The sequence below is a fragment of the Mesoplodon bidens genome (assembly GCF_964165515.1).
Source record: "Mesoplodon bidens genome assembly, chromosome: 3".
In the NCBI taxonomy this organism is placed as follows: Eukaryota; Metazoa; Chordata; class Mammalia; order Artiodactyla; family Ziphiidae; genus Mesoplodon; species Mesoplodon bidens.
The window spans coordinates 61,515,649-61,534,531 of record NC_138178.1 but is presented as its reverse complement, the minus strand read 5'-3'; the positions used below and the strand labels follow the sequence as shown (position 1 = coordinate 61,534,531).

Here is an 18,883-nt window from a genome sequence, read left to right as displayed (position 1 = left end):
AAGGAAGGAAGGCAGGCTTAGGCAGAAGCACAAAGGGTTATGATTGAGCTCAAAGTTCTTGGCTGGTGTGTGTAATGAGGGTGGGGGGGCTGGGGAGGGGTGAGGTTGGGGCGAGTGTGAGATTGAAGAGTCGGGAGTGCTTTGGATATGGGTTTCATCTGAAATAGCAGGGGCTGGCAGTTTTCTTTAAGGCAGTGCTGAAAATTGTGTTTGAGGATGATTATTTCACAGCAAATAGAAGAGTAGAGTCATGAATAGAGTCAGCAATGCAAAGAAATAAAATTCTAGCTTATGGGCTTAAAATTTAGAATTTTCTTGAAATTCTCCTGGAATCTAGTTCTCTGGTTATGAGGTATAGGTGTTTATGGAGGGAAGCCATATTTATGGTTGAGCCATATGGTAGTGTCATTTTTTTCTGGCATTTCAAGTATGCTTAAATTACTTTCAAAAGTTGTCATATGAGGGACTTCCCTGGTGGTGCAGTGGTTAAGAATCCACCTGCCAATGCAGGGGATATGGGTTTGAGCCCTGGTCTGGGAAGATCCCACATGCCGCGGAGCAACTAAGCCCGTGCGCCACAACTACTGAGCCTGTGCTCCAGAGCCCACGAGCCACAACTACTGAGCCTGTGTGCCACAACTGCTGAAGCCCGCGCGCCTAGAGCCTGTGCTCCGCAACAAGAGAATCCACCGCAATGAGAAGCCTGCGCATCACAATGAAGATTAGCCTACGCTCACCACAACTAGAGAAAGGCCGCACGCAGCAGTGAAGACCCAATGCAGCTAAGAAATATAATTAATTAATTAATTAATTAATTTTTAAAAAGATGTTTAAAAAGTGTTGTCATTTGATATGTAGAATTAAAAGTATTTAATGAAAAAAATGGCACTTAGAGTGTGACAGATGATTTAGGGAAAGAAATAGCATCAAAGGTAGTTCTTCACTGGTAAGATGCATTAGGCCAAGGAGGATAAAAGGTATGCTCTTGTGTCCATGGTCGATCACATACTTCTCTGAATCCTTCATGACAAGTAATAGAATGCTTCACATAAAACTGGCACTCAGAATATGTTTATTTTGGTATAGAAAAGTTAGGGACTGACTTAAATCTGTCACCTAATTGGTGGTTTGGTATGTGCCTATTCCAGTGCTGGGCACTCAGTGGTTACAGGAAAAATATATGACCCAGTCCCAAGCTTTGCAGTCTAACTGGGAAATATGAAGCAAAAGGATACAGTGTGTTTAAAATGCTTAACAGACACAGGGAACTACATTCAATATCCTGTAATAAACCATAATGGAAAAGAATATGAAAAAGAATATATGTATCGATATATATGTATAACTGAATCACTTTGCTATACACCAGAAACTAACACAACATTGTAAATCAACTACACTTTAAAATAAAAGGCTTAAAAGGTAATGAGAATGTGTACTAGTATTATATAAATTAGAATAATTCATATACTTCTAAAAATTAAGTCTTTACCTGCATTGCTATAGGACTAGAGTTGAATCAAGAAAAGAGAAATAGGGAGGTTATGTGACAATGGTGTGCTGTAAATTCCCTAATGAAACAGATTTAGAGACAGATAAGAAACTAAATAAAATGTTTATTTCAATTTATTACCTCCCTGTAAATGAATTTGCTCTATTAGTTGAGGGGTCTTATCCACTGACCTAATGAAAGGTGTTTTGGATGAACATTACCAAAGATAGACAAGTAACTTGTTTCTCTGATGTTCCTCCTATGGAGTCTTCTCTTTGGAATACAGGTTCTGGGAGAGTCTTTCAAATGACTTGAGCCATAATCCTATTTCTGCAAAAAGAAGGAAGAATCTATGGAGGAAAACAACATCAACAAAGCCCAAACTGTAGTATATTTCCCTATGGGGTTGATTTTAGTAAAGAAAACAACATATGCAAGTTAAAATTTAGCTAAAGCTTCTCCTCCAGATAACTTCCTTCCTTGTAGGCTTTGGGCCAGTGTCTTTCTTTCTTTTTTTTTAATATTTGAATTTTATTTATTTTTTATACAGCAGGTTCTTATTAGTTATCCATTTTATACACATCAGTGTATACACGTCAATCCCAATCTCCCAATTCATCACACCCCACCCCAACGCCCCGCCGCTTTCCCCCCTTGGTGTCCATATGTTTGTTCTCTACATCTGTGTCTCTATTTCTGCCCTGCAAACAGGTTCATCTGTACCATTTTTCTAGGTTCCACATATATGCGTTAATATACGATATTTGTTTTTCTGACTTACTTCACTCTCTATGACAGTCTCTAGATCCATCCACATCTCTACAAATGACCCAATTTCATTCCTTTTTATGACTGAGTAATATTCCACTGTATATATGTACCACTATATCTTTATCCATTCGTCTGTTGATGGGCATTTGGGTTGCTTCCATGACCTGGCTATTGTAAATAGTGCTGCAATGAACATTGGGGTGCATGTGTCCTTTTGAATTATGGTTTTCTCTGGGTATATGCCCAATAGTGGGATTGCTGTGTCATATGGTAATTCTATTTTTAGTTTTTTAAGGAACCTCCATACTGTTCTCCATAATGGCTGTATCAATTTACATTCCCACCAACAGTGCAAGAGGGTTCCCTTTTCTCCACACCCTCTACAGCATTTGTTGTTTGTAGGTTTTCTGATGATGCCCATTCTAACTGGTGTGAGGTGATACCTCATTGTAGTTTTGATTTGCATTTCTCTAATAATTAGTGATGTTGAGCAGCTTTTCATGTGCTTCTTGGCCATCTGTCTGTCTTCTTTGGAGAAATGTCTATTTAGGTCTTCTGCCCATTTTTGGATTGGGTTGTTTGTTTTTTTTAATATTGAGCTGCATGAGCTGTTTATATATTTTGGAGATTAATCCTTTGTCCGTTGATTCATTTGCAAATATTTTCTCCCATTCTGAGGGCCGTCTTTTCGTCTTGTTTGTACTTTGCTTTGCAAAAGCTTTTAAGTTTCATTAGGTCCCATTTGTTTATTTTTGTTTTTATTTCCATTACTCTAAGAGGTGGATCAAAAAAGATCTTGCTGGGATTTATGTCAAAGAATGTTCTTCCTGTGTTTTCCTCTAGGAGTTTTATACTGTCCAGTCTTTCGTTTAGGTCTCTAATCCATTTTGAGTTTATTTTCGTGCATGGTGTTAGGGAGTGTTCTAATTTTGTTCTTTTACATGTAGCTGTCCAGTTTTCCTAGCACCACTTATTGAAGAGACTGTCTTTTCTCCATTGTATATCCTTGCCTCCTTTGTCACAGATTAGTCAACCATAGGTGCGTGGGTTTATCTCTGCGCTTTCTATCCTGTTCCATTGATCTATATTTCTGTTTTTGTGCCAGTACCATATGGTCTTGATTACTGTAGCTTTATAGTATAGTCTGAAGTCAGGGAGTCTGATTCCTCCAGCTCCGTTTTTTTCCCTCAAGACTGCTTTGGCTATTCGGGGTCTTTTGTGTCTCCATATAAATTTTAAGATTTTTTGTTCTAGTTCTGTAAAAAATGCCATTGGTAATTTGATAGGGATTGCATTGAATCTGTAGATTGCTTTGGGTAGAATCGTCATTTTCACAATGTTGATTCTTCCAATCCAAGAACATGGTATATCTTTCCATCTGTTTGTGTCATCTTTGATTTCTTTTATCAGTGTCTTATAGTTTTCAGAGTACAGGTCTTTTACCTCCTTAGGTAGGTTTATTCCTAGGTATTTTATTCTTTTTGTTGCAGTGGTGAATGGGATTATTTCCTTAATTTCTCTTTCTGATCTTTCATTGTTAGTGTATAGGAATGCAAGAGGTTTCTGTGCATTTATTTTGTATCCTGCAACTTTACCAAATTCACTGATAAGCTCTAGTAGTTTTCTGGTGGCATCTTTAGGATTCTCTATGTATAGTATCATGTCATCTGCAAACAGTGACAGTTTTACTTCTTCTTTTCCAATTTGTATTCTTTTATTTCTTTTTCTTCTCTGATTGCCATGGCTAGGACTTCCAAAACTATGTTGAAAATAGTGGCGAGAGTGGACATCCTTGTCTTGTTCCTGATCTTTGAGGAAATGCTTTCAGTTTTTCACCATTGAGAATGATGTTTGCTGTGGGTGTGTCGTATATGGCCTTTATTATGTTGTGGTAGGTTGCCTCTCTGCCCACTTTCTGAAAATTTTTTATCATAAATGGGTGTTGAATTTTGTCAAAAGCTTTTTCTGCATCTATTGAGATGATCATATGGTTTTTATTCTTCAATTTGTTAATATAGTGTATCACATTGATTGATTTGCCTATACTGAAGAATCCTTGCATCCCTGGGATAAATCCCATTTGATCATGGTGTATGCTCCTTTTAATGTGTTGTTGGATTCTGTTTGCTAGTATTTTGTTGAGGATTTCTACATCTATATTCATCAGTGATATTAGTCTGTAATTTTCTTTTTTTGTGGTATCTTTGTCTGGTTTTGGTATCAAGGTGATGGTGGCCTCAAAGAATGAGTTTGGGAGTGTTCCTTCCTCTGCAATTTTTTGGAAGACTTTGAGAAGGATGGGTGTTAGCTCTTCTCTAAATGTTTGGTAGAATTCACCTGTGAAGCCACCTTATTCTGGACTTCTCTTTCTTGGAAGATTTTTAATCACAGTTTCAATTTTATTACTTGTAATTGGTCTGTTCTTATTTTCTATTTCTTCCTGGTCTTAGAAGGTTATGCCTTGCGAAGAATTTGTCCATTTCTTCCAGGTTGTCCATTTTATTGGCATAGAGTTGCTTGTAGTAGTCCCTTAGGATGCTTTGTATTTCTACGGTGTCCGTTGTAATTTCTCCTTTTTCTTTTTTCTTTTTTTTTTTTTTTTTGCGGTATGTGGGCCTCTCACTGCTGTGGCCTCTTCCGTTGCAGAGCACAGGCTCCAGACGCACAGGCTCAAAGGCCATGGCTCATGGGCCCAGCCGCTCCGCAGCATGTGGGATCTTTCCGGACCAGGGCACGAACCTGTGTCCCCTGCATCGGCAGGTGGACTCTCAACCACTGCGCCACCAGGGAAGCCCCTCTCCTTTTGCATTTTTAATTTTATTGATTTGAGTCCTCTCCCTCTTGATGAGTCTGGCTAATGGTTTATCAATTTTGTTTATCTTCTCAAAGAACCAGCTTGTAGTTTTATTGATCTTTGCTATTGTTTTCTTTGTTTCTATTTCATTTATTTCTGCTCTGATCTTTATGATTTCTTTCCTTCTGCTAACTTTGGGTTTTGTCTGTTTTTCTTTCTCTAGTTCCTTTAGGTGTAAGGTTAGATTGTTTATTTGAGATTTTTCTTGTTTCTTGAGGTAGGCTTGTATAGCTATAAACTTCCTTCTTAGAACTGCTTTTGCTGCATCCCATAGGTTTTGGATCATTGTGTTTTCATTGTCATTTGTTTCTAGGTATTTTTTGATTTCTTCAGTGATGTCTTGGTTATTTAGTAATGTATTGTTTAGCCTCCATGTGTTTGTGTTTTTTAAGTTTTTTTCCCTGTAACTGATTTCTAATCTCATAGCGTTGTGGTCAGAAAATATGCTTGATATGATTTCAGTTTTCTTAAATTTACTGAGGCTTGATTTGTGACCCAAGATGTGATCTATCCTGGAGAATGTTCCATGTGCACTTGAGAAGAAAGTGTAATCTGCTGTTTTTGGATGGAGTGTCCTATAAGTATCAATTAAATCTATCTGGTCTAGTGTGTCATTTAAAGCTTGTGTTTTCTTATTAATTTTGTTTGGATGATCTATCCGTTGGTGTAAGTGAGGTGTTAAAGTCCCCCGCTATTATCATGTTACTATCGATTTCCTCTTTTATAGCTGTTAGCAGTTGCCTTATGTATTGAGGTGCTCCTGTGTTGGGTGCATATATATTTATGATTGTTAGATCTTCTTCTCAGATTGATCCCTTGATCACTACGTAGTGTCCTTCCTTTTCTCTTGTAACATTCTTTATTTTAAAGTCTATTTTATCTGATATGAGTATTGCTACTCCAGCTTCTTTTTTTTTGATTTATTAATTTTTATATTTTGACTGCATTGGGTCTTTGTTGTTGTGCACAGGCTTTTCTCTGGTTGCAACGAGCAGGGGCTACTCTTAGTTGTGGTGTGCGGGCTTCTCATTGCAGTGGCTTCTCTTGTTGTGGAGCATGGGCTCTAGGCGCACGGGCTTCAGTAGTTGTGGCATGCAGGCTCAGTAGCTGTGGCTCGCGGGATGTAGAGCGCAGGCTCAGTAGTTGTGGAGCATGGGCTTAGTTGCTCCGTGGCATGTGGGATCTTCCCGGGCCAGGCCTCAAACCCATGTCCCATTCATTGACAGGCAGATTCTTTTTCTTTTTTTAAATTTTATTTATTTATTTATTTATTTATGGCTGTGTTGGGTCTTCGTTTCTGTGCATGGGCTTTTTCTAGTTGCGGCAAGTGGGGGCCACTCTTCATCGCAGTGCACGGGCCTCTCACTGTCGTGGACGCTCTTGTTGCAGAGCACAAGCTCCAGACGCGCAGGCTCAGTAGTTGTGGCTCACGGGCCTAGTTGCTCCACGGCATGTGGATCTTCCCAGACCAGGGCTCGAACCCGTGTCCCCTGCATTGGCAGGCAGACTCTCAACCACTGTACCACCAGGGAAGCCCCGGCAGGCGGATTCTTAACCACTGTGCCACCAGGGAAGTGCCTCCAGCTTTCTTTTGATTTCCATTTACATGGAATATCTTTTTCCATCCCCTCACTTTCAGTCTGTATGTATCCCTAGGTCTGAAGTAGGTCTCTTGTAGACAGCATATATATGGGTCTTGTTTTTGTATCCATTCAGCGAGCCTTTGTCTTTTGGTTGGAGCATTTAATCCATTCACATTTAAGGTAATTATCAATATGTATGTTTCTATGAGCATTTTCTTAATTGTTTTGGGTTTGTTTTTTTTTTTTTTTTTTTTTTTTTTTTTTTTTTTTTTTTGCTGTATGTGGGCCTCTCACTGTTGTGGCCTCTCCCGTTGCGGAGCACAGGCTCCGGACGCGCAGGCTCAATGGCCATGGCTCACGGGCCCAGCCGCTCTGCGGCATGTGGGATCTTCCCGGACCGGGGCACGAACCCGTGTCCCCTGCATCGGCAGGCGGACTCTCAACCACTGCACCACCAGGGAAGCCCCTTGGGTTTGTTTTTGTAGGTCCTTTTCTTCTCTTGTGTTTCCCACTTAGAGAAGTTCCTTTAGCATTTGTTGTAGAGCTGGTTTGGTGGTGCTGAATTCTCTTAGCTTTTGCTTGTCTGTAAAGCTTTTTATTTCTCCATTGAATCTGAATGAGATCCTTGCTCGGTAGTGTAATCTTGGTTGTAGGTTCTTCCCTTTCATCACTTTAAATACATCGTGCCACTCCCTTCTGGCTTGTAGAGTTTCTGCTGAGAAATCAGCTGTTAACCTTATGGGAGTTCCTCTGTATGTTGTTTGTTGTTTTTCCCTTGTTGCTTTCGATAATTTTTCTTTGTCTTTAATTTTTGTCAGTTTGATTACTATGTGTCTTGGCATGTTTCTCCTTTGGTTTATCCTGCCTGGGACTGTCTGTGCTTCCTGGACTTGGGTGGCTATTTCCTTTCCCATGTTAGGGGAGTTTTCAACTATAATCTCTTCAAATACTTTTTTGGGCCCTTTCTCTCTCTCTTCTCCTTCTGGGACCCCTATAATGTGAATGTTTTTGCGTATAATGTTGTCCCAGAGGTCTCTTAGGCTGTCTTCATTCTTTTTTCTTTATTCTGTTCCACGGTAGTGATTCCACCATTCTGTCTTCCAGGTCACTTATCCATTCTTCTGCCTCACTTATTCTGCTATTGATTCCTTCTAGTGTATTTTTCATTTCAGTTATTGTATTGCTTATCTCTGTTTGTTTGTTCTTTAATTCTTCTAGGTCTTTATTAAACATTTCTTGCATCTTCTCGATCTTTGCCTCCATTCTTTTTCAGAGTTCCTGGATCATCATTATTCTGAATTCTTTTTCTGGAAGATTGCCTATCTCCACATCATTAGTTGTTTTTCTGGGGTTTTATCTTGTTCCTTCATCTGGTACAAAGTCCTCTGCCTTTTCATCTTGTCTATCTTTCTGTGAATGTGATTTTCCTTCCACAGGCAGCAGAATTGTAGTTCTTCTTGCTTCTGCTGTCTGCCCTCTGGTGGATGAGGCTATGTAAGAGGCTTGTGCAAGCTTCCTGATGGGAGGGACTGGTGGTGGGTAGAGCTGGGTGTTGCTCTGGTAGGCGGAGCTCAGTAAAACTTTAATCTGCTTGTCTGCTGATGGGTGGGGCTGGGTTCCCTCCCTGTTGTTTGTTTGGCCTGAGGCAGCGCAACACTGGAGCCTGCCCAGCTCTCTGTTGGGGCTAATGGCAGACTCTGGGAGGGCTCACACCAAGGAGTACTTCCCAGAACTTCTGCTGCCAGTGTCCTTGTCCCCATGGTGAGCCACAGCCACACCCTGCCTCTGCAGGAGACCCTCCAACACTAGCAAGTAGGTCTGGTTCAGTCTCCTATGGGGTCACTGCTCCTTCCCCTGGGTCCCGATGTGCACACTACTTAGTGTGTGCCCTCCAAGAGTGGAATCTCTGTTTCCCCCAGTCCTGTTGAAGTCCTGCTAGCCTTCAAAGTCTCATTCTCTAGGAATTCCTCCTCCCATTGCCAGACCCCCAGGTTGGACAGGCTGACATGGGGCTCAGAACCTTCACTCCAGTGGGTGGACTTCTGTGGTATAAGTGTTCTCCAGTTTGTGAGTCATCCACCCAGCAGTTACAGGGTTTGATTTTATTGTGATTGTGCCCCTCCTACCATCTCACTGTGGCTTCTCCTTTGTCTTTGGATGTGGGGTATCTTTTTTGGTGAGTTCCAGTGTCTTCCTGTTGATGATTGTTCAGCAGTTAGTTGTGATTCTGGTGCTCTCGCAAGAGGGAGTGAGCACACGTCCTTCTACTCTGCCATCTTGAACGAATGTCTCCTCCAGTGTCTTTTTTTTTTTTTTTAATATAATAGTGTTTATTTTTACTTGTTGACAGTTTGCTTTATTTATTTATTTATTTTTGGCTGTGTTGGGTCTTCGTTTCTATGTGAGGGCTTTCTCTAGTTGCGGCAAGTGGGGGCCACTCTTCATCGCGGTGCACGTGCCTCTCACTATCGCAGCCTCTCTTGTTGCGGAGCACAGGCTCCAGACGCGCAGGCTCAGTAATTTTGGCTCACGGGCCCAGTTGCTCCGCAGCATGTGGGATCTTCCCAGACCGGGGCACGAACCCGTGTCCCCTGCATCGGCAGGCAGACTCTCAACCACTGCGCCACCAGGGAAGCCCCTCCAGTGTCTTTTTTTTTTGGCTGTGTTGGGTCTTCCTTGCTGCACATGGGCTTTCTGTAGTTGCTGTGAGCAGGGGCTACTCTTTGTTGCATTGCGTGGGCTTCTCATTGCAGTGGCTTCTCTTTTTGCGGAGCATGGGCTGTAGGCGCGTGGGCTTCAGTAGTTGAGGCGCATGGGCCTAGTTGCTCCGCAGCATGTGGGATCTTCCCGGACCAGGGCCCGAACCTGTGTCCCCTGCATTGGCAGGCGGATTCTTAACCACTGTGCCACCAGGGAAGTCCCATTGGCCAGTGTCTTTCTTTTTTTTTTTTATTTTTTTCAAATTTTTGGCTGCATTGGGTCTTCATTGTGGCGTGCGGGCTTTCTCTTGTTGCAGCAAGCGGGGGCTACTCTTCATTGTGGTGTGCGGGCTTCTCATTGTGGTGGCTTCTCTTGTTGCAGAGCACGGGCTGTAGGCGCGTGGGGTTCAGTAGCTGTGGCACATGGGCTCAGTAGTTGTGGCTCACGGGCTCTAGAGCGCAGGCTCAGTAGGTGTGGCGCTCGGACTTAGTTGCTCCGTGGCATGTGGGATCTTCCCGGACCAGGGCTTGAAGCCGTGTCCTCTGCATTGGCAGGCAGATTCTCAACCACTGCGCCACCAGGGAAGTCCCATGGGCCAGTGTCTTTCTTAATCCAGCACAGCTTCTGGTTTTGATCTTATCCTGGAATTCAGTGAAGTTCATACTTACATTTTCTTTTTTTTTTTTTTTGCGGTACGTGGGCCTCTCACTGTTGTGGCCCCTCCCGTTGCGGAGCACAGGCTCCGGACACACAGGCTCAGCCGCCATGGCTCACGGGCCCAGCCGCTCCACAGCATGTGGGATCCTCCCGGTCCAGGGCACGAACCCGTGTCCCCTGCATCGGCAGGCGGACTCTCAACCACTGCGCCACCAGGGAAGCCCCATACTTACATTTTCTAAAAAACAAGTCTAGTGTTGAGGTTCAACTCTATTGTGAATTTTCCTCCAAGGGTTAGCTGTAGTCATTAATTGTAAATGATTTGTGGAAGTGTTTAGTATTTGCTACCTGTTTTGTAATGGACAGGTATTTCTGCCAACTGGAGGGTGTGTGTTGCATGTTGTTAAACCTGTTAAATGGAATTATTTTAGATATTTGAATAAGCCTAGTTCTCTGTTTTGATTATTAAGCCACATCCTGTTTGCAAATCAAAGATCTGATTATTTGGGATTGCACCCAACTAATGTTGCTCCAAATAGTTTTTGGGGTGCTTGATGGAGTTGATAAAGCCCAGGTAAAGTGAATAAATCTGATTATGTCATACGACTGCATTCTTCTTTGCTTTTCCTGAAACTAGTTGATTGAATCTATAGTCCTTAATGGTTATTATGAAGTTCCAGTCCTGTTCTGATGTTCACACGCACATCCCTATGAGTTACTTAGGATGCCGCTGTCCCTGAACAAAATAATTCCCACCACCCTTCCCCAGCCCTTTTATTCTAGAATGGAAGGAAGATTATTGTATGAGTATCTGCATCCTTCTGCAGCCATTATCAATATTTGATTTGCTCATCCTCAGATATTAAGTGACCGAGTTAATAAGTGGCATAATTCATTATAATTTGAATCTCCTAAAATACCTCCTTTGGCCATTCCTTCTATACTTACGCCCGGAACATAGTAGATACTTAATTATTTGTTGGATATATTAAAATCAACTTAAAAGGGCTGCTTTGTATAAAAGTTTGTAAAAATGCGTCATGGTTTTTGTTTATTTCTAAGATCATCAAAAAGGAGATGATTCGCAGGTTTCATTTAGAATTGATTGTCTTTCCTTTCAAGTTTCAAATTTGGAATATTAGCATGTGATTCCATGGAAAGGAGGATCACACTATGCTGTGGTCCTAACTCAAGCTGCCCTTAACCCATCACAAAATTGGAGATGCATTGGAAATGCATCTAGAGAGTGTAGGAAGAAAACCGATAAGGGGCAGCCTGGCTGGGGAGAAGAGTAATGCTGATTAGTTTTCTCTGCTCTAATTGGACTAGTGGCTGTGTACACTTTAACCTTTCCCATGACAAGGACAAGGCATAGTCCTGCAGAAGACTTACATATATTGTCTTAAAAGCAAAGAGGAAGAATACAACGCAGGAAGAGAGTTTTGTAGTAGAATTATTTTTCTTGTGAAGGGGTATACGGAGGACGGAGGGATACATAAAGAGGAAAAATACAGTGATTTGGGAAGAATAGGTTGCAGGAGCATCATTTTTAGTGAGGGGCAAAATAATTGTGTTCCATTTTGAATTCCTGGGCCTAGATTAGCTTGGCCTGCAGTCCTCAACCAGCCTCTCTTCTCACTGCTGAACCCAAGAAGCTCAGCTTGGTCAAGATGTGTGTGGATAGTCTGGGCCTGGTTTATGAAAAATTCCAGTCCTATTTCCTTGAGCTATCGTTGCTTCCCCCTCACCCTGCTTGAAGACCTATCTCAGTAGAGGACTCAGGGTCTGAAACATGATTTATTCAGGAGTCAGCCAGAGAATGTTTATTAATCACTTCTTTAACTATGTGCCCTTGGCAAATCGCCTAACTTGCAAGCACCTACTGCTGCTTTTTTTTTTTTATGTGCCTACATTCCAAGCATTTCTGAGGATAACAAGGAGATAATGATGAGTGTTTTTACAAACTTTGGAGGAGGATACACAGCAGAAGAAGAACTTGGTGATTTTAAAAATGAAACAAAATACAAATAAGACGTCTAAGCCGCAGAGCTGTCCTTCCTCCCATCTCCTTCCACTCCATTTCCTCACCTCCACACAGGAGAGTGAAGCAGGGCAGCTCTTTCCAGGTGATACCTTCTTTTTTGATTTGTTTTTGTTTTTAACAGCAGGTGTGGGATTTTTTTTTTTTCCTTATAGCTACTCAGTCTTTCTGGGGCATGTTGTCGATTTCTTAGCCTGCTGAAGGCATAAACCTCAGTCCTTTTCCTAATGATTTGTCAACTGAAATAAAAATGCACAACGTGAGAGCTGTGAGTTTCAGTTTTATTTGGGGACTTACTGAGGACTGCAGCCCAGGAGACAGCCTCTCTAATAGCTCTGAGGAACTGCTCCAAAGAGGTAGCCAGGGAGGTCAGCAAGCATATATGTGATTTTGGAGAAAGGGGTACATGCAATCAAGCACACATCTCGGTAGGAGGTTGCTGTTGGTCACGAGGAACAGATATCTTAATGATTTTAGTGCTTTTCTGAGTATGGAAAGATGCCAGAAATTGGATTTATAAAATTTTCTCCTGAAAATATCTAACTATCTGCAGGCCAGTTTTCCCAGAGCCCAGAGTGCCTCATTCCTCATCTCTGCTCTGAACTCCTGTCAGGGTGTGTTGAAGGTCAGCAACTGCATTGGCTAATCACCCAATTCTTGTAGAGCTGGATGGTGAGTGACATTCTTCAGGTAACAGTTATACAGAAGGAAAAGAGTTTTGCTGCCCAACCAATACTTCTTTTAGAAATGAAGGAGATTACTCTTACATTTCTGCATTTTCCAAAATTTCTTCTGCTGGCCCTAGAAACAAGTGACAAGATTAGAGTCAATGTGCATCACCAAGAGGTTTAACCAATTGGATGAGAAGCTTTCTCCCACCTTTGTGGGGCCACTGAACACAAGGTCAGCTGTATAATTGTTACCTAAAGGATGTCACTCGCCATCTAGCTCTACAAGGATTGGGTGATTAGCCACTGCAGTCGCTGACCTTCTCAACACACCCTGATAGGAGTTCAGAGCAGAGATCTGGAATGAGGCATTCTGTGCTCTGGGAAAAGGAGGAGGTTGGGTCTGTAGAGGTGAGAGGTGTATATGTGAAGGATTTTCTATGATCTGCCTCAAGGCTTATGGTTCTGTAATCTGTTGTAATAGAGAAATGGGTTTGCTTTTCTTCTCTATCCCTGGTTGTAGTGAATAAGACCTATTACTGGGTCAGGAACTTCTCTCTTTTATTTCCCCTGCATCCGTTTTAAGCTGCTGTTATTGCTTAAGCTCTCTGGCCACGCACTCCACCCTGATCTCTAGCCAGCAGTGGGGTGCTATCGCTGTGTCCACATCTTGAGGTTGGCTGCGGCTTGGGTCTGGTGTGGAGCTCTCTTCTCTGGAAGTGTATGCTCAGATGCAGGAAGTTTAGGTGCTTGTCAACTTGGGTGTCAGTAAGTAGCCTCCCTTTCTTTTGTAAAGCTTTGGGTTGCGAGCAAGGGAGATGGCTCACCAGGTACACTGTGTCCTGGATGAAAAGTTTAACTGCTGTCCTATTCAACTTTGTCCTGGTAGTAAGTAGTAATTAGGAACCCACATTTGTGGCTTTGGTCTTTTGACTAGGGCCACAATCCTAGTTTGAGGAAGATTCAGAGTTCCAAGCCCATGTCCCTTTTATATGTTGGAGTGTCAGCCTGTTTGCCGTACAGGGTGGCACCACACAGTAGTGGAGCCCTCAGGCTTCTGTAAGAAGCTCATGAAAAGCCCTCAGGGAAGCTGCTCTTATGGTGTGGTTATCCCACAAGGCACCCTGCCCCTGGGCTCCTCCAGCCAAGTGGCAAAAGTGACTTTTTAAGAAAAGGGAAGTAGGACTTCCCTGGTGGCGCAGTGGTTAAGAATCCGCCTGCCAAAGCAGGGGACACAGGTTCGAGCCCTGGTCCGGGAAGATCCCACATGCCACAGAGCAACTAAGCCCACGTGCCACAACTACTGAGTCTGTGCTCTAGAGCCCGCAAGCCACAACTACTGAGCCCACGCGCCTAGAGCCCGTGCTCCTCAACAAGAGAAGCCACCGCACACTGCAACAAAGAGTAGCCCCCGGGGCTTCCCTGGTGGCGCAGTGGTTGAGAGTCCGCCTCTCGATGCAGGGGACATGGGTTCGTGCCCTGGTCTGGGAAGATCCCACATGCCGCGGAGTGGCTAGGCCCGTGAGCCATGGCCTCCGAGCCTGTGCGTCCGGAGCCTGTGCTCCGCAACGGGAGAGGGGAGAGGCCACAACAGTGAGAGGCCTGCGTACCAAAAAAAAAAAAAAAAAAAAAAAAAAAAAAGAGTAGTCCCCGCTCGCCGCAACTAGAGAAAGCCTGTGCGCAGCAACGAACACCCAACGCAGCCAATAAATAAATAAATTTAAAAAGAAAAGGGAAGTAGAAAACGGAAGGAAACTAGCATTTATTGAGTATCTGGCACTTGCTGTATGTTATGCTATCTAATCTTCATAACAGCTCTGTGAGATGGTGTTATACTCATCTTTCAGAACTGAGACTCAAAGAGGTTAAGTAACATGTCCAGGGTTACACAGCTAGTAGTGGTGGAGCAGAAATCCCAGTCTGGTCTCTTTGTCTACCAAGATGTTTCTCTTTTTGCTGTGCAATTTTAGGGCACTCTACTCATAAATACCTTTACCAAGTGTTATACCAATTAGCGATTTGGAAAACTGCTGGCCTCTGGTAGGATTAAGCCCTGATCAGTAACTTCTGACATCTAATTGCTTTAATCATTAGCACTCAAATTCTAAATATTTTGATCCCTGGCCCATTGTTTTCGGATTCCAGTAGTATTTCTAGCTGGCTCCCTCCCTTCCATTCATCCTTAGTACAAGCAGTTTTTATTAAGCAACAATAATTTGTCAGTAGCACTGGTCCAAGGAATATTAATGAGCTTCCCCTGTCCTTAAAGAATTTATAGTTTCATACCAGAAAGCTACAGTAATCGAAACAGTATGGTACTGGTACAAAAACAAACACATATTTCAATGGAACAGGATAGAGAGCCCAGAAATAAACAGGCGCACTTATGGTCAATTAATCTATGACAAAGGAGGCAAGAATATACAATGGAGAAAAGACAGTCTTTTCAAAAAGTGGTGCTGGGAAAACTGGACAGCTCCATGTAAAAAAATGAAATTACAACACTCTCTAACACCATACACAAAAATAAACTCAGAAAGGAATTAAAGACCTAAATGTAAGACTGGATACTATTGAATGGGAGAAAATATTTGCAAATGATAATGACCGATAAGGGATTAATACCCAACATACGTAAACAGCTCATACAACTCAACATCAAAAAACAACCCAATAAAAAAAATGGGCAGGGCTTCCCTGGTGGCACAGTGATTGGGATTGCCGATGCAGGGGACGTGGGCTGTGCCCCGGTCCAGGAGGATCCCACATGCCGCGGAGCGGCTGAGCCCGTGAGCCATGGCCGCTGAGCCTGCGTGTCCGGAGCCTGTGCTCTGCAACGGGAGAGGCCATGACAGTGAGAGGCCTACGTACTGCAAAAAAAAAAAAAAGAAAGAAAGAAAAGAAAAAAGGGCAAAAGAAATGAATAGACATTGTTCCAAAGAGGAAATGCAGATAGGCAACAGACACGTGAAAAGATGCTCAATATTGCTAGTCATCAGGGAAATGCAAGTCAAAACCATAATGAAGTATTACCTCACACCTGTCAGAATGGCTGTCATCAAAAAGAACACAAATAACAAATGTTGGCAAGGATGTGGAGAAAAGGGAACCCTTCTACACTGTTGGTGGGAATGTAAATTGGTGCAGCCACTGTGAAAAACAGTGTGGAGGTTTCTCAAAAAACTAAAAATAGAGCTACCATATGACCCAGCAGTTCCACTCCTGGCTATACATCTGAAAAAAAACAAAAACACTAATTAGAAAAGATACATGCAACCCAGTGTTCATAGCGGCATCATTTGCAATTGCCAAGATATGAAAGCAACCTAAGTGTCCATCAACAGATGAATGGCTAAAGAAGATGGGGTGTGTGTGTGTGTGTGTGTGTGTGTACACACACACACACACACACACACAGTGGAATACTACTCAGCCATACAAAAGAATGAAATTTTGTGATTTGTAGCAACATAGATGGACTTGGAGGGCATTATGCTAAGTGAAGTAAGTCAGACAGAGAAAGACAAGTACTGTATGATATCACTTATATGCAGAATCTAAAAAATACAATGAACTAGTGAATACAACAGAAAAGCAGACTCAGATATAGAGAACAAACCTAGTGGTTAGCAGTGGGGAAGGGGGAGGGGCAGTATAGGGGTTGGAGAGTGGGAGGTACAAACTTGGGTATAAGATAGGCTCAAGGGTGTATTGTACAACACAGGGAATGTAGCCAGGTTACATTATTATTTTGTAATAACCTTAAATGGAAAGTAACCTTTAAAAGTTGTATAAATTTTTTTTTATTAATTTTTTTTTTTTTTTTTTTTTTTTTTTTTTTTTTTTGCGGTACGCAGGCCTCTCACTGTTGTGGCCTCTCCTGTTGCGGAGCACAGGCTCCACACGCACAGTCTCAGCGGCCATGGCTCACGGGCCCAGCTGCTCCACAGCATGTGGGATCTTCCCGAACCGGGGCACGAACCCGCGTCCCCTGCATCGGCAGGCGGACTCTCAACCACTGCGCCACCAGGGAAGCCCTAAATTAATATTTTTAAAGACTTAAAAGAACTTACAGTCTCTGGAAGTGGAAACACAGACATATGGTAAAGTGTGATTTTTGCTGATAACTGAGGTACAGGTGCTTTGGGAACACCTGACGTGTGCATGCAGGGGGTACATTTTGAGAAGACTTCCAGTAAGAGCTGTCTAATGAGATCTGAAAGGAGTTAATGGAGGTGGAGTTATTAATCCACACAGAAAGAAATGCATGTAGGAAAGGCCTTTAGGAAAGAAGCTTCCATGACATATTCAAGAAACTCAAGGTCAGTGTGGTCAGTGTGAAGCATGCAGCTGCATGGTGGGTCAGCAAGTTCTGAAGCTAGTGAGGTGGTAGATGCAAGGTCATGAAATGACCTGGTGAGCCCTGATAAAGAACATGAACTTTACCCTAAGGTCAAGGAAGGCCAATAAAAGCCATTAAACAGGATAAGTGGCTGCATTGGGGATTGGTGGGGAATGGGAATAGAGGCAGGAAACCCAGTTAAAAGGCTCTTATAGTGGTCTAGATAAGAGATAAGAGTGGCTGAAGTGGGTTGATGGCTGTACGGACAAAGAAAACTAGAAGGACTGAAGAAAAACTTAGCAAGTGGATGTCCATTGACAGATAAATGGATAAAGAAGATGTGGTATATATACACAATGGAATATTACTCAGGCACAAAAAAGAATGAAATAATGCCATTTGCAGCAACATGGATGGTCCTAGAGATTATCATACGAAGTGAAGTAAATCAGACAAAGACAAATATCATATATGATATCACTTATATGTGGAACCTTAAGAAATTATACAAATGAACTTATTTATAAGACAGAAACAGACTCACAGACATAGAAAACAAACTTATGGTTACCAAAGGGGAAAGGTGGGGGGAGGGATAAATTAGGAGGTTGGGATTAACATATACACACTACTACATATAAAATTGATAATCAACATGGACCTGCTGTATAGCACAGGGAACTCTATTCGATACTCTGTAATAACCTATAAAGGAAAAGAATCTGAAAAAGAATAGATACATGTATATGTATAACTGAATCACTTTGTTGTACACCTGAAACTAACACAACATTGTAAATCAACTATATTCCAATATAAAATAAAAACATTTTTAAAAAGAAAAAAAAATTTAGGAAGTGGAATGCTTGAAGGTGGCGGTTATGATGGAGAGGGGGGTGTGAGCATGGCTCCAGATTTGTGATTTAGTAATTTGAATGTGTTCAGCTGCCATTCACAAGGATAGGGAAAACAGTAGGAGAGCAAGGGAAGGGAGGGAAAGAGTGAAAAGAGAGAGAGACAGAGAGATTGATTAAGAGTTTTAGAGGGGCTTCCCTGGTGGCGCAGTGGTTGAGAATCTGCCTGCTAATGCAGGCGACACGGGTTCGAGCCCTGGTCTGGGAGGATCCCACGTGCCGCGGAGCAACTGGGCCCGTGAGACACAACTACTGAGCCTGCGCGTCTGGAGCCTGTGCTCCGCAACAAGAGAGGCTGCGATAGTGAGAGACCCACGCACCGCGATGAAGAGTGGCCCCCGCTTGCCACAACTAGAGAAAGCCCTCCACAGAAACGAAGACCCAACACAGCAAAAAATAAATCAATAAACTCCTACCCCCAACATCTAAAAAAAAAAAAAAATTAAAAAAAAAAAACCTTTAAAAAAAAAAAAAGAGTTTTAGAGGCAGATGGGAATGACTAAAAGTCAGTTTGGGGCTTCCCTGGTGGTGCAGTGGTTGAGAGTCCGCCTGCCGATGCACGGGTTCGTGCCCCGGTCCGGGAAGATCCCACATGCCGTGGAGCGTCTGGGCCCGTGAGCCATGGCCGCTGAGCCTGCGCGTCCGGAGCCTGTGCTCCGCAACGGGAGAGGCCACAGGAGTGAGAGGCCCATGTACCACAAAAAAAAAAAAAAAAAGTCAGTTTGATTTTGGACCTGTTGAGTGTGAGGTTAGCTGTATGGTACTGAAGCTTGAGAGAATGAGTTGGGACATTTCCGAGTCCAAAAGTCACCTAGGATGATAGCTAGCCTCCGGATGGAGAGAAAGACTGGAGACCGGAAT

At 42.7% G+C, this 18,883-nt stretch overlaps 2 protein-coding genes across 2 annotated transcripts in view; one reads left to right on the top strand and one right to left on the bottom strand.

The window, feature by feature from the left end:
* BBS4 (Bardet-Biedl syndrome 4) overlaps window positions 1–18,883 on the bottom strand; it is a 426,848-nt gene that overhangs the window by 246,883 nt on the left and 161,082 nt on the right. The gene's annotated exons all lie outside the window — the stretch shown is intronic.
* Window positions 1–18,883, top strand: part of HEXA (hexosaminidase subunit alpha) — a 39,330-nt gene that overhangs the window by 1,053 nt on the left and 19,394 nt on the right. The window lies entirely within an intron of this gene.